Consider the following 8766-nt stretch of genomic DNA (forward strand, 5'->3'; position numbering starts at 1 on the left):
CGATAAATGCTTACTGTAATGTTGATCAATGTTTACTATAGTAACAAAAAAATTAAAAGTTAATAGACAGAGGCGGATTTAGGGGGGGGCATGGGGTCCGGGCCCCCCCCTTTTTGGGAAAAAAATTTGGTTGCTTATATAGGGAATCATTGAAGCGTGACTGGAGCGGGCCCCCTCTTAGGTCAGTCAGTGGGCCCCCACTTATGTAAATTTCTGGATCCGCAACTGATAGAAACAAATAAAATGACGATTTTCTTCTCAATTACGAAGTGTTCTATTATAAAAACATCATTTGCATAAGGTTTCAATTTATCTATTACATAGTTAAGCAGAACAATTAGATATCAAGTCGACGACATGGGTATCTATCAAGTTGGATGTAGAAAATGCATAACTTCCGATTTTTTTGAAAAAATTACCACGGACGGAGAACATATCAATCTATTAGTTCAGAAATTTTCGTGTCTGCCCTTCCATTATCCACGGCTGGTAATCTACACACGCAGAACATTTGGTTCTGCAATGAAAACCGTGAGAGGATTTTCCGGTTGTGCTTGAGTGGAGTAATTGTCACCGCTTCAAAAGGTATGTACATTTCTAAATCTCAATTTTCTTATTCATCTGATCAAAACATTGAAAATCAGAGAATGCTATGCTGTGGTGAATACTTAAACGAAGAGATACATGTATCATTTATTGTTGTACGTAGAGTTGAACTCCTACGAAATCAGTTGCCCCACGAGAAATTGCCTAAAAAAGTGACATTTCCATTTTGAAACGGTTCTATTTACAGACCTACAAGTTCAAATTTAGTTTTTTTTAGGGCAATGGGTATGAATGTTGTTTTTGGCGACGTGAACGCTGTCCGGTGTTGATAGACGTCTTAATAATTCCAAAAACTACATTTTTTCATTAAGTCATGCGAGAGGGGATCGGTTCTGATTGAGGACATCGTGAATGCGTGAGGGGAAGTTCAAATTATATCTTTATATTCAAGACATGAGCCGTTGAAACTTAACTAAATTAGGCTACATTGTTCATTAAAAACTATTATGTGTAAACATAATAATTATTATGTGTAATTATTATGTGTGCTTAGAAAAATTTATGAGATTGAATTATGAAATAAATTGTGGGAACCTAGATTTAATAATATGTTTCCCGAAGAATAAAAACAAAAAATGTTGTCAACGATAACCAAAAATACTGCAGAGATGTTGGGGAGTATCTCATTCGTCTTGATTCGTCCTTTTCAAACCACTCAACAATGTCCAAAAACAGGTCGAATGCAATGTTGTTTAAAGAAAAACGTCCATGCACTCTGTACTAATGAAAAAAAAAATCAAAAATCTTTCCCTTTTCCCTACGTCTGAGAGTTTATCTAAAGCTCTTTAAAAAACTTTATATTCTTCCTCAAGGTCTTCCATGTGGTCTATCTCGTGGTCTACTACGTGGTCTTCTTCTATGACTTCTTCGTTGTCTAATACATGCTCTTCATTATGGTCTTCCTTGAGATTATCTTGGCTTTCATCGATGTTCGAGATTAATTAATTCTGTATATCTGCCTTTTTTTTCTCGAAAATTTCGTGATTTTGGGTGAACAGATTACGTCTAATATATATAGGTGTTGAAGTTTTGATCGGCGATATACTTTTCTTAAATATATTTGGTGATCTCTGTGACGTATATTTGACGACAGGACTACTCCCAGAGGGTTTAGTTCGCTTCGAGGGTGGGGATAACTTGTATCTCCATGGCTATTTGTAGAGAGTCATTTTTAGTCCTCTTTTCCTTTTTCCTTTGAACAATGGCATTTTCTGAAATTGAACAAACAATTAATAGTTTGATTTCATTGAATCAGTGGTCAGTTTACATCTATTAAAGTATAAGGATAAATCTGTGCTTTTTAATCAGCATTGATCACATTTATTGGGTCAACAAAAGTCACAAAGCCAAAGATTAAAAAAATGTGTGTCCTTCCCCTCACGCATTCACGATGTCCTCAATCAGAACCGATCCCCTCACCCATGACTTAATGAAAAAATGTAGTTTTTGGAATTATTAAGACGTCTATCAACACCGGACAGCGTACACGCCGCCAAAAACAACATTCATACCCATTGCCCGAGAAAAAAAACTAAATGTGAACTTGTAGGTCTGTAAATAGAACCGTTTCAAAATTGAAATGTCACTTTTTTGGCAATTTCTCGTGGGGCAACTGATTTTGTAAGAGTTCAACTCTACGTACAACAGTGAATGATACATGTATATCTTCGTTAAAGTATTCACCACAGCATAGCATTCTCTGATTTTCAATATTTCGATCAGTTGAATAAGAAAATTGAGATTTAGAAATGTACATACCTTTTGAAGCGGTGACAATTACTCCACTCAAGCACAACCGGAAAATTCTCTCACGGTTTTCATTGCAGAACCAAATGTTCTGCGTGTGTAGATTACCAGCCGTGTTATCACTGTGTCTAAACCACACCGGCAAAATTTGATCGGACTCGATGGTATCTAACATCCGGCACAATGACGGAACATCAATAGACAGTGGACTATTTTCTATTGTGATATGCAATATTTTCTACAACCGTTCTATATTAACGAAAGAAATAAGTAAAAATGCATGTCAAAATGACGAATTGAGTGAACCTTGCCTCGAAATTGTTTAATTTCTCGTTAAATTGTTCACATTGTACGGAAAGAAAGATACGGGAAGATAGATACTGACACGGAGATTGCAAAACTAGTCATTATGACCATCTCAATACTTGTATTTCTGTGTATGGAACGAAAGAAATGGGTCATGTCAAATCAAAATACACCGGTTTCGTCATTGTTGTTTACTTACAATCACCCGGTTTCGTCTATATATATCACCCGGTTTTTTATATTTTTTTAAAACCAAATATTTATGAAAAGCAACGTTAACACGGATCTGAACATTGTCTTACGAAAGAATTTATATATATATTTATTATAAAGTAAACTTGGCGTGTTTACATTTATTTACATAGGTAATTATAGTACTACACATTTTCCTAATGAAAGACGTATCCGTTATTTCACTGATCTTCAAACTAATTTTAAATGGAATATAAATATTCATTAGCAAACACTGATATCTGAGACTACTATAACATGTGTTATAGTAGTCTAGTCTCAGCTGATATCTAATTATTTTTTTAACATTAACATTATGATATTTATTATATAGATTTTGAGATACATCGCAATATGTGACCCCCCCCTTTTTTTTACAACCCCCCCCCCCTAAATAACGCTTAATAAACAAAATTTAAAACATCACCAAAAAGTATGCAGAAGTTAAGATTTATATTACTAAGAAGTGTGTAAAGTTTGATGCAATAATGATAAATAGTTTTGAGATATGGCGCGACATGTTAAAAAAAACACACTCCTGTTTTACTTACAAAGTTCTGTAACTCAATAAGATTTCATTTCACTAAAAGGTTTATAGATCGTTTGACCATTTCAAGAAATAACTTTGTTAAGTTTCATGAAAACTAGATAAGCTGTTCTCAAGTTACGGTGCGACATGTTTACGCTGGACGGAAAGATAGACGGACGGACGGACGGACAATTAACTGATAGATGGAGGAACTGACGGATGGAAGGAAGAACAGACGGACGGACGGATGTATACAATAATACGCCCTGTCAAAATTTTGACGGGCGTGTAAAAACGCAATGAAATGAAAAAAAAACCTCTTAATTAAAGGTCAAAAGTTTTATTAGGATATCGACCAAGTCGATTTATTTGTATATCTTCTTGACTTCCTAAGTCGTTTTTGCTAAATGACTTTTGAAAATAATAATTTCTATCTATTATTTTATTATTGAAAAAAATTAAATTAAAGAATTCCAAACCAAATTACACCGTTCTTGAATTTTAAAAAAATGTGTAACAACTGAAAATTTCAAATTTCTCGAACCGGATCGGACATAGCTTCACTGGCATTTTTTTCAATAAAACAAATAAGACATATTATTTATTTTTAAGTGTACGCACTGACATGTCACAAATGCTTAAATGGTCGCAATTCAATTTATGGTGAAGGTCTGTGGCCGAAGGAAAAATAATATAAAAATGAGGTCAAGGGCAAGTGCAATGGACATACGACAAATAGGGAAAAAATCGTTAGATCTGTGTTTCGTACTTGTATATGTTACAGTCAAACCTTCTTACTTTTGACATATGCAGCTTTATACAAATACATGTAGTTCAAAACGTTATGAATTCGAATCAATTAGTGTCGCTTGTTTAAAAATATCAATGAGAATGTTTATAATAAACATAATCAGACTCACATAATCCGATTTCGCGGGTGTCCCTGTTTTCTTATTTCTTACAATATTTTAATTCGGTATACACTTTATAATATAAGTGGCGAATCTAGAAGACGTATATATTGCACCCCCTCCCCTCGATCCCACCTTTGATGCATGGTAGTTGTAATCCTTTTCTTCCTATAAACATTCATTTTCCATGTCGATTATGCATGCATATATACATTTGTCTTATCATATTTTCCATAATTCATATAGAAAACGCATATTTGAGAGTTTTAACCTCAATTTGCGTTATAACCTTCATTTATATATATTCTGCTGTTAAAAATTTTTGAATGCAAAATAAAATTAAAATTATTTGTATTCTATAAGAGTAGGAATTCTAGTGTTTGCTTATTTTTTATTTGAATCTGAGACTAATCATATATATAATAAGCCGTTGTCCTGTGAAAGAACTTGTTTTCCAACTACCCGGTCACAAAACTCCTTTTTATCACTGAAGTTAAATTATCAATTATAATGCAATGCGATTATGATTTTTTTTTTATTTGACCAAACCGGGTTATGCATTGTGAAATCTAAGACCAAACCGGGTGGTACACATTGACGAAACCGGCCAGTTCCATTTTGACATGACCCATTTCTTTCGTTCCATACTCAGAAATACTAGTAGTGAGATGTTCATAAAGACAAGTTTTGCAATCTCCGTGTCAGTATCTATCTTCTCGTACCATTCTTTCCGTACAATGTGAACAAGTTAACGAGAAATTAAGCAATTTCGAGGCAAGGTTCACTCAATTCGTCATTTTGACATGCATTTTTACTTATTTCTCCGTTAATATAGAACGGTTGTAGAAAATATTGCATATCACAATAGAAAATAGTTGTATATGTATATATATTCTTCGATATCATAAAAAAATAAGAAAATAAGGAGAAACCTAGCTTTCTTCTGTCTATTAATGTTCCGTCATTGTAACGGATGTTAGATACCATTGAGTCCGAACAAATTTTGCCGGTGTGGTTTAGACACAGTGATTATGTGACTCAAGAAAACATTCTAAAAAATTGGTAACAATTGTACCGAAAAGAGAAAATCGAGTGCACCTTTTTATGTTAGGGCGTGTTTGAGTTGAATATTTTGTCTTGAAAACGTACAAAGCAAGAATATTTGATACATCAAATCGCTTCAGATTCTATCATTTTTATATATTAAACCTACAGGTTGACTTTATAACATAAAAAAATCACAGTACTAAAAGACGAAATATATGGGTCAAGTGAAATACCTATCCAATGAATCATAAAAACAGAGTAGGTGTGTTAGAATATCTATTTTTCACTAAAAGTACTTGACGACAGTCTTTCAAGTTGGATGATGAAAATGCATATCTTCGAACAAAAAAGATTTTTGTGTGTGAGTAAGTAAGTAAGTAAGTAATTTTTATTGGTTTAAAATCCAAATTTACAGGATTGATACCAAGACAATACAAATTTGTTATACACAAACATACAAACATATATATATCATACCAATTTCATAAACATTATATGAAAAGGTGGTACCACAGAGTTATTTAGTGCTTAATAAAGCATTTCTAGAAATGTACATGTCGCTTATAAATTTAACAATAAAGAATTATATCAGTCTCAACACACGTATATAAAAATTTAAATCTTGCTTCATTAGTCATATTTAAAAAAGAGGGAACTATTTCACTAATTTTGGAAAACAGTTGGTCTCTAATTATATTTAGTTTTGTACATTTTAAAGTGAAATGAAATTCATCTTCAACTTCTAAGAGGCACAAAGGACAAATTCTTTCTTCTACAGGGGTTTTAGTGTGACGCCCTTGTTCAATTCTAAGAACACTATTACTAATACGAATTTTAGCAAAATGCCCTATTACTTTTCTGTCTATATTTAACAATAAATAGTTTTCCAATTTATAATTTTCTTTAAGCTGTCTATATGTTCTCAGCTTATTACCATGTACTGCTTTATTATCACAAAATATATTTTCTTTCCAATAATTAAGATATCTATCATTAAGTTTGGTATGAATTGCATATAATAAACGCCTTTTTGAAATAGTATCATGATTTTTCCAAACATGTGAAAAATTTAATGTAGCAAGTAACTGTTCAATCTTTTTAGCAAATCCATTGGTTAATTGCAGGTTGGAACAATATACATCTTTTAGTAAACAATTGTTATCAGATTTGATCACATGCAACCAGAAGCCAATTGACAGTTTTAAAGCTTCTATGAAAACTGGATACATACCAAGTTCAGCTAGTACTGCTAAATTGACAGCTGATTTATTTACTCCAATTAAAGTTTTTGCAAATTTAATTTGGACTTTGATGGTAGCCAATGACCAATATTTTGACTCTAGATTTGTAATATCTTTTATCATATAGAGAGACCAAACTTCACTACAGTAAAGAAGTATAGGTTTAACACAAGCATCAAAAAGCTTTAAGTGAGGTAATACATTGATATCTTCAGAAAATAACAGTTTTCTAATACAAAATATAGCTTTTGAGGCTTTTTTACAAAGAAGTCTCACTGCTTCTGTAAAACTACCAGATGGTTTAAACAGTATACCCAAATATTTATATTCTGTACAGTGTTCCAAAATATTATCACTAAAAACAAACTTGTCTTTTGTAAGTTTTTTACCTGATTTGTTAAAAATCATAACTTTGGTTTTGTCAAGATTTACTGTTAAATCCCAACTAGTGCAATATAAACTAAGCTTGTCAAGGCATTTTTGTAAGCCATTAGCCGATTCAGAAATAAGGACTAAATCATCAGCGTATAACAGACATGATATATCATTATCATTTAACTTGGGTGGTTCACATGTTGAGTCAAAAATAGATGGTAAATCATTAATATATAAAGAAAATAATGTAGGGCTTAAAATACACCCTTGTTTTACCCCAACTGAGGAATTAAAAAAATCAGTGATACCTTCCGAGATCTTTACCGAGTACAAAACCTTTTTATGCATATCTTTCATTATACTAAAAAAGGGACCATCTATGTTGTAATAAGACAATTTGTAAAAGAGGGCATCTCTGTTATAGTATCAAATGCCTTCCTGAAATCAATGAAACAGGCATGTATCTTTTTTGATGATTTAAATGCTTTATCAATTATAGTTTTTAGAGTTAAAATATGATCACTTGTTCGACTTCCCTTTCTGAATCCAATTTGCTCACGACAAATAAGTTCATTTCCTTCAAGATACTTTTCTAATCTGTTATATAAAACTTTTAGAAAAAATTTTCATAAACAACTTGAAAGGGCTATACCTCGGTAATTAGATGGATCATTAAAACACCCACCCTTGAAAATGGGCTTAATAAATTTTTTTCTCCATAAAGTTGGGTAGATACCAGACTTAAGTATAAGATTAAACAATTTTACATAAACATCAATATTCATATAACAAGATATTTGTAACATTTCATTTGTAATACAATCTGAACCACTTGCTTTATTATTCTTTAAAGATTTTGCTGCAATAACCACCTCCTCAGTTGTAATAGAACTGTTTAACATCTTAGTACATGTGTTATGTGTGTGATAACTAAAGGTCTTCAACCATTAAAAAAATCTAGTCTGCCCTTCCACAAAATATTTAATTAGAATTTTTTTAAATGTTTATGATTTTTCAAAAATTCCACCTGACAACCGATTAGACAATAGTTTTAAGTTGAATCAATGCAGACAAGATCATTAACTGATGCTCATTAGCTAGAAGATACATTTGTCTTTTAAAATACAACTGACATATAAGGATCGTAATAATACTATGCTAATAAATTTATCGGTTTTCAAGAGCACAAATTGGCAGCGCGTCATCCATACAATGGCTTCTGTTTTTTCGATTGTGAAAATTAAATGGCGTAATGGAGAGATAATTTTGACGAAGTAGAATCCTGACTGCACCTGATTGTTAAATGTGTGTAAATGTACGCTTCTGATGTCGTCCGTGCAATGTTTTCATAATTGTATTATAGGAACTGTAAATATAGTAGAAACATCACTTTTAGGACAATAAATATAAGAAGCAAGTATGTAAGCACAAATAATACATAAATTAAACAATTATTCAATATCATAAAAGAACAATTTATATATTAAAAATGAAATAGATAAAAAATTGCCCTTTCCTTTCCCCCTCTCTTTTCCCTTTTCTCGATTACTATTTAAGCCTTTTTCAACTGATTTTTATAGTTCGTTCTTATGTTGTACTGTTATACCACTGTCCCAGGTTAGTGGGAGGGTTGGGATACCTCTAACATGTTTAACCCCGCCACATTCAATATGTATGTGCCTGTCCCAAGTCATGAGCCTGTAATTCAGTGGTTGTCGTTTGTTTATGTGTTACTTTTTTTTTTTTTTTTTTTTTTTTTTTTTTTTCGAGTTTT

Source organism: Mytilus edulis, unplaced genomic scaffold (assembly GCF_963676685.1).
Source record: "Mytilus edulis unplaced genomic scaffold, xbMytEdul2.2 SCAFFOLD_236, whole genome shotgun sequence".
Lineage (NCBI taxonomy): Eukaryota > Metazoa > Mollusca > Bivalvia > Mytilida > Mytilidae > Mytilus > Mytilus edulis.